At 37.3% G+C, this 12,551-nt stretch overlaps 1 non-coding gene across 1 annotated transcript; it reads left to right on the top strand.

The window, feature by feature from the left end:
* Positions 1 to 3,431: 3,431 nt before the first annotated feature.
* LOC127109033 (small nucleolar RNA R71) lies at positions 3,432 to 3,538 on the top strand. The gene has a single exon (XR_007796520.1). It is a non-coding gene; the product is annotated as a small nucleolar RNA R71 (small nucleolar RNA).
* The last annotated feature ends 9,013 nt before the right edge of the window (positions 3,539 to 12,551 follow it).

Here is a 12,551-nt window from a genome sequence, read left to right as displayed (position 1 = left end):
TGGTCTCTACCTGTTCATCAACTCTAGTTTCTTCCAAATTAGCTATAAGTTTATCGTACGAGAAATCATCATTGATCGATGTTCTTTCCGGTTCCAGGTTTTCAAGTCTAGAGAGGTGATCTGCTACTACGTTTTCAGTTCCTTTTTTATCTTTGATTTCTAAATCAAATTCTTGTAACAACAAGATCCACCTTAGGAGTCTAGGTTTAGTGTCCTTTTTTGTTAAGAGGTACCTAATGGCAGCGTGGTCAGTGTAAACGATTATTTTAGCTCCGACCAAGTAAGAACGAAATTTATCTAGTGCAAATACTACTGCTAAAAGTTCTTTCTCGGTCGTGGCGTAATTCATTTGTGCTTCATCTAGAGTTCTACTCGCATAATATATGACGTGAAGTTTGTTATCCTTTCGTTGTCCTAAAACAGCGCCTACGGCGTAGTCACTTGCGTCACACATTATTTCGAATGGTTCATTCCAATCCGGAGTCTGCATTATGGGTGCGGAGATCAATGCTTGTTTAAGTGTTTGAAATGCTTCTAAACATTTATTGTCGAAGATGAATTCAACATCTTTCATTAATAATTCGGTTAAAGATTTAGTTATTTTAGAGAAATCTTTAATGAATCGTCGGTAGAAACCGACATGTCCTAAGAAGCTTCGTACTTCTCTCACAGTTTTCGGAGGTTGAAGGTTTTCGATTACTTCTATTTTGGCTTTGTCTACTTCAATTCCTCTATTTGATATGATGTGTCATAAAACAATCCCTTCTTCTACCATAAAGTGACATTTTTCCCAATTAAGTACTAGGTTTACTTTTACACATCGTTCTAGAACTCTTTCTAGGTTTTCAAGACATTCTTCGAAACTTTGCCCGCATACGGAAAAGTCATCCATAAAGACTTCCATGATGTTTTCGAGAAAATCGGCGAATATGGCGATCATGCACCTTTGGAAGGTTGCAGGAGCATTGCATAAGCCAAACGACATTCGTCGATAAGCAAAGGTACCAAAAGGACATGTGAACGTTGTCTTTTCTTGGTCATCAGGATGAATTGGTATTTGAAAGAAGCCTGGGTAACCGTCTAGATAGAAGAAATGAGAATGCTTGGCTAGTCGTTCTAACATCTGGTCTATGAATGGTAAAGGAAAATGATCTTTTCGGGTTGCTTTGTTTAGCTTCCTATAGTCAATGCACATTCTCCATCCCGATTCGATTCGTTTGGTTATAGTTTCTCCTTTTTCATTTTCGATCACGGTTATACCCCCTTTCTTTGGTACTACGTGTACAGGGCTAACCCATTTGCTATCGGATATAGGATATATAATACCTGCCTCTAATAACTTCGTTACTTCCTTCTTCACTACCTCACTCAGGATCGGGTTTAGTCTCCTCTGATGTTCCCTAGAAGTTTTACAGTCTTCTTCTAGCATGATGCGGTGCATACAAATAGAAGGACTTATCCCTTTAAGATCGGTGATGTTGTATCCTAGTGCGGTTGGATATTTTCTTAAGATATGTAGGAGTTTTTCGGTTTCGAGTTTTTCTAGGTCTGCATTGACTATCACTGGTCGTTCAAGTTCTGAGTCTAGGAATTCATATCTCAGATTTTTGGGAAGTGTTTTTAGGTCGAGGGTTGGTTTCTTAAGGCATTGCGTAGGATCCGATGTTATTGCTAAACATTGGTTCAGTCTGTCTTCTACACGACAGTCAGACAATTCGTCATTTTCTAATTTTGTTTCTTTTATGCATTCATCGATGATATCCATGAAGTAACATGTGTCTTCTATTGCAGGTGCTTTCAAAAATTTGGAAAGAATGAACTCAATTTTCTCTTCTCCTACTTCGAAAGTGAGTCGTCCTCGTTTTACGTCTATGATGGCACCGGCGGTTGCTAAGAATGGTCTTCCCAATATAATGGGGGTAACTTCATCTTCTCTTATGTCCATAATTATAAAATCGGTTGGGATGTAGAATTGACCTATGCGCACGGGAACGTTTTCAAGAATTCCTACGGGATATCTAACGGAACGATCTGCTAATTGCACAGACATTTTAGTTGGTCTTAATTCTCCCATTTCAAGTCTCTTGCATATGGACAAGGGCATAACACTGATACCGGCTCCTAAATCGCATAGAGCTTTGTCTATGACAAATTTTCCGATGTGACAGGGTATAGAGAAACTACCAGGATCTTTAAGTTTAGGAGGCATATTTTGGATTATCGGGCTACACTCAGCAGTGAGTGTAACGGTTTCGCTATCTTCAAGTTTCCTTTTATTAGAAAGAATTTCTTTTAAGAACTTAGCATATGAGGGCATATGTGTAATAGCTTCTGTAAAAGGAATGGTGACGTTTAATTGTTTCAGTAGGTCAACAAATTTTTTAAATTGGCCCGCGTCTTTGGTTTTAATTTGCCTTTGAGGATAAGGGATAGGTGGTTTGTAAGGCGGTGGAGGTACATAAGGTTCTTTCTTTTCTATGGTTTCCTTGTTATACTCTTCCTTTTCCTTAGGTTTACCTTCTTCCTCAGTTGACTTTTTAGAGTTTTGGTTCTCAATCCTTGGGTCAGACGGTCCTTCTACCTCTGTTCCACTTCTTAATATAATTGCATGAGCGTGGCTTTTCGGGTTAGGTTGGGGATGTCCAGGAAATGTACCAGTTGGGGCAGCAGTAGGCGCTTGTTGTTGAGCTACTTATGAGATTTGTGTTTCCAGCATTTTGTTATGGGTAGCCAGGGCATCTACTTTACTTGCTAGTTGTTTAATATGTTCGTTAGTGTGTACATTCTGGTTTAAGAACTCTTTATTGGTTTGCTGTTGAGAAGCTATGAAGTTATCCATCATGATTTCCAAGTTGGATTTCCTAGGAACGTTATTGTTAGGTGTAGATGGGGTCGGCTTTTGATATCCAGGAGGTATAGCTGGGGCTTGACTGGGAGCTTGACCTGGTGCGTATAAAGCATTATTACTCTTATATGAAAAATTAGGATGGTTTTTCCAGTTCGAGTTATAGGTATGCGAGTAGGGATTTCCTTGAGCATAGTTCACTTGCTCTGCTTGGATTCCTGTTAGGAGTTGACAATCTGTAGGAGTGTGACCTTGAATTCCACATACTTTGCAATTTTGAGTTACGGCAACCACGGTGGCTGGAGGTGATACATTTAAACTTTCAATTTTTTGGGCAAGAGCATCCACTTTTGCATTAACATGATCAAGGCTACTTATCTCGTACATGCCTCCTTTTGTTTGAGGTTTTTCTACCATTGTTCGGTCGCTTCCCCGCTGATAATGATTTTGGGCCATGCTCTCGATAAGTTGATAAGCGTCAGCGTAGGGTTTATCCATAAGCGCACCACCTGCGACGGCGTCTATTGTTAACCTTGTGTTGTATAAGAGACCATTATAGAAGGTATGAATTACTAACCAGTCCTCTAAACCATGGTGTGGACAAAGTCTCATCACGTCTTTGTATCTTTCCCAAGCTTCGAAAAGAGACTCGTTATCTTTCTGTTTAAATCCATTTATCTGGGCTCTTAACATAGCTGTTTTGCTTGGAGGAAAATATCGGGCAAGAAAGACTTTCTTCAACTCATTCCATGTGGTGACTGAGTTGGAAGGAAGAGACTGAAGCCATCTTCTAGCTTTATCTCTTAACGAGAAAGGAAAGAGACGAATTTTTGAATTCTTTAATACTTGATGCTAAGTACCCAATGTTCCATGTTCAGAGCATGGTTATTAATTCCTTGAAGACTCATATGGATCTAATTCTTAATCATCAGCATGAAAGTTTTCGGACTCAGATAGTAGACCATTTCATCATAAACTGGTCACTTACATTCTGATCTTTGAAACTTCACAAGAGCTTCTGATGTTTGAACTTAACCATTATGACCTTTGAACTTAACCTTGCAAAATAGTTAACAAACTATTCTTTGAAGTAGTTGTTAGTAGAAAACGTTAAATAATGTTTGGGTTCTTATTAAGGAATATAGGTATGTCAAAATTAATTACGATTCTTACCCTTAGATATGTTTCTCCACCATTGTCATCAATCAAAAAGACATAGACAAAAGAAATAAGATAAAAATAAATGGAAAGAAACAAACATGATTTTCATTAAACATGCCAAAAGGCAAAAATGATACAATCAAACAAAAAAACACTTAAAGCAAAATAAAAAATTATAAAAATGCTAAGGGTTCTCAGGAGGAGGAGGAGGAGGAAGTTTGGATAGTATCAACTAAAACATTAGAGTGGAGCAGAGCATTATCAGCCTTAGGTTCCCGAACAACTTCTTTAATCTCCGGAGTAGGAAGACATAGTGGAACAATTCTTAACTTCTAGAGTTCCATTAAGGGAACAAACCTAGAACATAAGTTTATTTCAGATAAGTCATACCCAAAGTCCTTTATCTTGGATATTTTGGAGTTAATCCACCTTCTGTAGGCTTCCTAAGCAGAATCACTTTCAGCCGGATTAGCTGAAAAACGACTAGTAGTCATAGCTTCATGCAGACGGCTTCTTGAATCTAACTCAAACTTCTTCATAATCTTACCAATATTGGGACTAGGTTTAGGTGATTTTGGGATTCTGACAAAAAGATCTATTATGGGGAAAATGATCATAGGTGTTTCTGGATCAAATACTTCTGGTTCAGATTCAACATTGAACATGCCTTCAGGAGTATCCTCAGAGATTTGGTTTCCAGAATCTCTTGAGGGAGATGCTCTGGGGGTTGTTATTGATCGCGACTTTATGAGTCTATTGGGGTATTAACTGCAAGTGCACAGTCTAATCGCGTAGTTTTAAAAGATATCGATCCCACAGGGACTTAATGAATCGATATACCGTTTTTCTAAGGTTACTTCGTAAAGCTAATACGGATGATACTTTGTTGATTTAGGGGAAAAGTAAAACTAAAATCGGATCTAGATTAAATATCAAATACGCGGATATCGGTATGTAGTTCGTCGTAATTAGGGAATCAAATCTTTGTTGGTTTCTTAGTTTTAAAATAAGTCTTTTCAGTAGACACTATTGATTAAAAATCTTTTCTCAAACTCTCGCTCTGTTGAATCAGACTATGACTTTATATTAACGTACGCTCTCACTATTTAGTTAAGTCTAAAATCACTTTTTGAAAACAATAGAATCTATAGAAACTCTTTTTATTAAAATACTAACCATTTAAACACCCTCGTCTCAAACTCTCGCTCTGTTGACTTAGATTATATGATTAAACTTAAATGCTTAACTCTCGTCCTCACATTTAACCTTTAAAAATACTTTTTGAAAATGATTAGAATTTAATTAACTCTAAAAATTTCTTTCGCCCTGATTTAAAGTTAATGTCCAATTTACACTGTCCAGTTAAAAGCTCAAACCGTCGTTCTATTGATTTTAACTTCTTTATGTTTTTTTACTCTCGTACAAAAACTTTGGTATTAACTCTGTAAATTGAGACCATAAAAAGAGTGACTATATTTTTTTAAATAAATTTAAACCAACTTAGTTTTGATTCCTTTATTCCGCTTACTTTACATACCGATATCTAAGTTTATTTAGCCGGACATGCTAAACAAGCCTAAACAATAATTATGCTTAAATACAGCCATATCAGACAAACAGTATAGATAAACAGCAGTACAGAGCATATATAAATTAAAACAATAAATTAATGAACCTGAAAAATTAATAGAAATCTTGGTTGTTCCCTAGCTTCGATGCTTGAACACTCCACCACAAACCGGTTGGATTTGTTCTTCACAATCTTCGTTCGGACAGGAAAATAAAGGCGAAGGAATAAAATACTATGACCTAACGTAAGGTTAGATCCAGTAAAAACTACACAATAGTTTCTGGTGTAGAAACTAGTGTGAAAGAAAATAAATTCAATGCTTTGGAAATTAACTAGAAAAGAAAATAAAATAAAAATGCTAAGAAAGTAGAATGCTGTAAAATATATTGCTGTAAAAGCTTGCACGGCGGAAAAAAGGAGAGACCGACAGGGCACCACTTAAGATCTATTTATATTCATCCATCCTGTAACTGTTTCCCAAAAGTTCCTTCAGTAGGTTTCCTAGTGTGTCAACGAGTCAAGCGAAGAAAAAGGGAGAACGTGCTTCTGTTACGCGCGTCAAAGCAGAAAAATAGGAGTGAGGGTGTGATGTTCGTCACACCATGTGTTACGCTCGTAACACTGAGCAGAGGGGCGTGACGCTCGTCACGCCTTGTGTGGCGGTCGTCACAGCATCACAGCGCTTCTCCTTTGTAGTTGTGGGCTGGGCTTTAGTGGAATGCTTCTTTTTGCACCCCCTTTTCTTTCTTTTTCACATATGCTTCAAATAGTGTTACCTGAAAAAAATAGAAGGAAAATACCAAGTAATATCGAATAATATAAAATAAATCGGATCAAATAATAATATAATTTAATTAAATCAAGTCCAAAAATGTGATATTATTTCATGTTATCAGTTATCTTTGGATTTTCAAATTGGGGAGCTAAAACTGATGGAGGTGGAATGGGTGAAAAAAGTAACTATTAAGGAGGTGGTGTTGGTGGTACCTGTTGTTGTTGTAACTGAGTTTCAGAAACTTTAGGAGTTTCTATAATAGGTTATAAGATATGAGTTTTTGTGGGAGGTGGAAGTAAAATAGGTTCAGAGATTGTTTGGGAAGAAATTGTTTGAGAGATAGATGAAATTGGTTGAGAAGTGGAAGGTGGTGGAATTGGTAAAATCCTTTCAGAAATAGTAGAATAAAAAATAACAAGATTACTAGCTTCAGGAAACTTACCATAATTAGTAGTGTCAGAAGCTTTAGAATATTATTGGACAATATCAGACGTGTCCCTTAGAAGCATTGCTTTCTGGCGCTCACTGAGAGGCACCTCATCTTCATCCAGAAGGGTAACAACCTTCTTATTTTTATTCTAAGGTATTGAATATCCTTCTTATCTATAATCTTCCTTCCTCTTCCCATGCATATCTGGAAAAGTTTTTGGCAGGTTGAAAGGTTCAACTAGTGGATCAATTCCATCCTTAAGACAACTTTTGAGGTAATACTCTAAAACTTTCGGCGGATCAATCTTGGTAAAGATTGGAAAATTGTCATCTGGAATCCTCATTCCACAGATATCATCCTTTGAGGGAATGAAATATGGCCTTACTACCTTAGAGATGAGACCCATGCTCTTGATATTCTTCCCTCAGAAGATATTTCCAGCATTCTTTACTAACTCATCAGTTAAACCACTGATCAGAAGATCATCCACAAGACCGTTCTCAACCAGAATATTAGAAATTAGCCTTCCATTTGGAATGAACCTACTTTTTCTTTTCTTTAAAGAACTACCAGTTCTGAATTCTTTGATTGAATCCCTTCGAAATTTGAACAAAATAGAAGGGAGTGCCAACTTGAGACCCTTTTCCAGAAAGAATAACATAAACTTCTAACGAGTGTTGACATAGTCAGAACTATCGGTGTTAGGTCTATGGTGAATGCAACCCAGAATGATCTTGAACCAAACTCTTAGGTTGTTTGTAAAGTCTTTGGCACTATGACCTCTATCATCATCAAGATTAGTTCCAGCCTTGAATATGACATAAGCTATTCTTGCTTCTCTCTTAGAATTGATTTTGGCACTATGGATTCTTTTTCCTCTTCCACAGTGCAAAATTAAATCAGCAATGGAATTCTCAGTGATTACGATATTCCTGTTCATAACATAGGAAGTTATCGTTTCCTTTTCCGTAGTAGCATGCACCCAAAACTGCTTCACAAGCATTGGATAAACATGACCAGTTAACATTTCAAAGAAACCCTTACATCCTTGGAATTCCAACGTTTCAGAGAAATCGAAGCCATTATCCTTCAGATTTTTGAAGTCCACGATAGTCTCATAAAGTACCATTAACTCATCAATTGGAGTATTAAGAGTTAACTCAGGAATCCCTTCCATAACAGGATGATTTTCATCAGCCATGGAGCGACTGGGAGACTGTTGTTATTGAATTTGTTGTTGAGGGGCAACCATTGTTGAAGTTGAAGGAGAGGATGAACAGTTGCAGAGAGGTATTTTAGGTTTGAAAGAAGAAAGTGTGGGAATAATGTGAACGTAGTGTGAAAATGTGAGTGAAATGGGTTTATATAGAGAATTTTCTTAATGATGACAAGGTAAAGATTATGCAGTCATGAGGGGAAGCGTAAGAGATTTTAACCTAATTCCAAGAATTGTGAAAACCAATGTATCACGCTATTATCATGCATGCTCAGAAAGCGGGAAACTGTCACCACTTAGAACAACATGATATCAAACTATATGACAACCATTTAATGCAATGACTTTCCAGAATCAAGAAAATAAATTGATAAGATTGCTTCTGATAAGAACTTTACTGATTCATGAAACTTCCTTACTTCAGAAAGCTCATGTCTCAGAGTCAACAAATAAATTCTCATAATCTAATCTAGAGTTCTGAAGACTTAAACACTCTGAAATTCATCTTTTCATTCTGAACATAAATCCATAAATAAGTTTTTCAGAATGAAAACGAATTTATCTTTAGCAAGGGGTTTTGTAACGATATCAAGCCATTGATGGTCTGTATCAACAAATTTTAGGTAAAATATACCCTTCTGAACATAGTCACGTAAAAAATGATGTTTAATTTCAATATACTTAGCCTTAGAATGCAAGATAGGATTCTTAGATAAATAGATAGTATAAGTAGTATCACAAAGAATAGGAATAATACTCTCGAATATCTGATAATCTTCCAGCTGACTCTTCATCTAGAGTGTCTGAGTGTTGCATTCAGAAGTTGTGATATGCTTAGCTTCAGCTGTTGAGAGTGCAACTATTGACTGCATCTTGCTGGACTATGAGATCAGATTGTCTCTCATAAATTGACAACTTCCAGAAGTACTTTTCCTTTCTATTATGTCTCCAGCATAGTCAGTATCACAATAACCTACTAATTTATATTCACTTGATTTTCTATAAAACAAACCAAGGTTAGTAGTACCTTTCAGATACCTAAAGATTCTCTTAACAACATTTAAGTGAGTCTCCCTAAGATCTGATTGGAAGCGAACACATAAGAAAACACTGAATACAATATCAGGTATAAAAGCGGTTAGATAAAGGAGAGAGCCCATCATACCTCTGAATAACTTTTGATTTACCTAACTGCTTACCTCTTCTTTCTCTAGAATACATATATGATGCATTGGAGTCTTTGCTTGCTTGCATTTTGACAAGTTAAACTTATTCAAAAGTTCCCTTGTATATTTTCTCTGATGAATGTATGTTCCTTCTGAACGTTAATCAATCTAGACTCCCAAAAAGAAATTGATTTCTCCCATCAGACTCATTTCAAATTATGCTTGCATTGACTTAGCAAAATCCCTACACAACGAAGCATTAACAAGACCAAAAATAATATCATAAACATAAATGTGCACAACTAGAATATCATTCTTAAAGGTTTTGCAAAAGAGAGTTGTGTCCACTTTCGCGTCGGTAAAATTATTTTCCAAAAGGAAGTTACTTGGTTTATCATACCAAGCTCTGGGAGCTTGTTTCAGACCATATAACGACTTTTTCAGTTTAAAAACAAAGTCAGGATTTCGAGAGCTTTCAAAACTAGGAGGTTGGCACACATATACTTCTTCAGAAATATATCCATTTAAGAATGCACTCTTAACACCCATCTGATAAAGGATGATGTTATGATTGACTGCAAATGAAATTAAAAGACGAATAGACTTTAACCTGGCAACTAGAGCAAAGGTTTTTGTATAGTCCATACCTTCTTGCTAACTATAACCTTGTGTTACTAGTCGAGCCTTGTTTCTGACAACTTCTCCCTTCTCATTGAGCTTATCTCTGAAGACCTATATGGTTCCAATAACATGGAAGCTTTTTGGTTTCTGAACAAGATCTCATACGTCATTCCTGGTGAAATGATTCAGTTCTTATTGCATAGCCAGAATCCATTCATTATCCAAAAGATCTTCATCAATAGATGTGGGCTCTACCAGAGATACCAAACACAGAAGAGTCTCTTCAGAAGGTTTAAATGAATATCTAGCTCTGACTTGAGCGTATTTATCTCCTATAATCAATTCTTCAGAATGAGAAGTTCTTGGTCTACTCTTCTTCTGATGAGTTAGACCAACGACAACTTCTGGTTGAGTCGCTTCTGAGTCATTTGCTTCAGTTTCCTTAGTTTTTCCTTCTGAGTCTTTTTCTCCAGAATCATTATCCTTGGATTCTGAAAGATTGATCTTCAAATCTGCAAATTTCTCAACTAGCTTTGACTTTTCAGGGTCAAGCTTATCATTTAATCTAACATGAATTTGTTCTTCAACAATTTGTGTTTCAGTGTTAAAGATTTTGTAGTCTTTATAGCATTCAGAATATCCTAACAATAAATACTTTTGTGCTTTAGAATCAAACTTTCCAAGATTCTCTTTAGTGTTCAACATAAAACACTCACAACCAAAAGGGTGAAAGTAAGAAATCTTGGGCTTTCTGTTCTTCCATAATTCATAGGGAGTGTTACCCAAAATAGGTCTAATGGAGATCCTATTCTAAATATAATAAGTTGTGTTAACTGCTTCTGCCCATAAATGTTTAGCCATGTTAATTTCTTAGATCATGGTGCGAGTCATTTCTTACAAAGTCCTATTCTTCCTTTCTACAACCCCATTTTGCTATGGAGTTCTAGGACAGGAGAAATTATGGGAAATTCCATTTGCATCAAAAATATTTTCAAAATGTTTATTTTCAAATTCGCCACCTGTTACCACGAAAAATCTCTAAGGCATGCTGATAGCGTAATTAATGAAGGAGTCTTGTGAATGTGGGGGTTGTACCCCATCAAAGGATGAAGAGACGTTGGAAGCAAGCAAGAGTAGGAAAAACACAAATCAAAGGATTAAGCCGACAGGGGAAGTTGGCCTCGTCGACGAGCCATTCTGTCGACCAACATAAGGTTTGGGACTTAAAGAATTATAGTCAAATGTGCAGAAGACAGCATCGCCCTAACGTCTGGGCGGGAGAAATTTGAAATTAAAAATAAACAACAGTTTCAAAAGGAATAAGAGTGCCATAATGTGGAGCAGTTAGCAAGACATGGGTGCAGCGGTTGTGCAGATCGTGTGACATAACATTTGCTAGTTTTTAGGAGTTTAGCTTATGAGTAGTTCCTATAGTTTAGTATAAATAGAGTGTCCCACAAGGGGCTCAGGGTGTTCACTTTGTACTAAAAATCACTTGTAAGAAAACTCCTCATTCCCAGCGCGAGGAAGCAAGAGTTTTTTTGAGAGTGCTATTTACGTGAATCACCACATTTATTTCAATGCAACTTCCTTACTTTTCAATTTTTCCCGTTGAACATTTTATCTTAATTTCATTTACTTTTGAGTTATCCTTTTACGTTGTCGTTTACGCTGTCGTCATTGATTCTATTACGATAATAGAGTTTACGAAAAGCGTGTTCGTCGTATACCTCTTTTGAATGTTATAGCGCTGTCAGTCACGAGTCACCTATAGGCGATAACATTATCTAAACCGTTCGTGTGGAAAAAACCCCATGCTTGTTCGACGCTATGTCAGGAGTCGTTCCTTACAAAGTCATTCTGTCAAGTTGGACAAGCCTCACTTGCACTAGCACATGTCCTAGGATCAACTGGTCGATCCTGCAAGTAACCCTTTGTTTTAAAGCCTAGGGAGGACCAGCGGTTGTTTACCAATTTCCACAGTAAACAAAATGGCACGCCCAGTGGGACGGTGCTAGAGCAGTTGCGAAATTGCATGAAACTTAGAAGTGGCAAACTATATAGTAAGCCACAAAATAGTGTGAAAATGTCAGAAACTAACACAGATGAAGTTCCACGAGGAACTTTATCCACTACGGAAACAGTAGTCTCACAGGTTGCCACTTTGCCACCGATGACAAGCGCAACCTTAACCACGTCTACTACGGGTGTGGTTGGAACATCAATTCCTCAGCCTCCACCGGGGGGTTCAAGATCAATGATAACGACGTTTAGACCATATGTGCATCGCTTTGGAACCACATATCCGCTTTATGGAATGTCGTATTCCTTAATGCTAGGATACCAGTCGACATCCAGTGCATCACTGTTTTCAGATACAAATCCTCCCTTGCAAGGATCAACGCGAGGGGGCAACATGAGGAACACTACTCAGAACAGGACCATGCCGTTGTCGAACACTTCAGTAGCGGTGTTGAGACAACAAATGGACGACAGTAACCATGAATTGGTTAACATGTTGACCAACCAGATGGGCACAGTCTTTAATCCACTAATACAAGAATCTGTTGAAACAAATAGGCAAGTGGTGAACCAATTGACACGCTTGTGCAATTTTCTGGGGGCACCGACTCGACAGATGACGCCAATGATTTGACCGACTGTTCTTGTGCAGATAGAGATAGGGGCAGCAGAGGAGGAGACAGTCCACGAAGGACAAATCATTAGACCCCTTCAGAATCAAGGCGTCGAATCAGGAGTCGCGGGA

The sequence above is a fragment of the Lathyrus oleraceus genome, chromosome 7 (genome assembly GCF_024323335.1).
Source record: "Lathyrus oleraceus cultivar Zhongwan6 chromosome 7, CAAS_Psat_ZW6_1.0, whole genome shotgun sequence".
Taxonomy (NCBI): Eukaryota; Viridiplantae; Streptophyta; class Magnoliopsida; order Fabales; family Fabaceae; genus Lathyrus; species Lathyrus oleraceus.
Note: the sequence above shows the minus strand (reverse complement) of the source record. Positions and strands in the feature narration are given on the sequence as shown.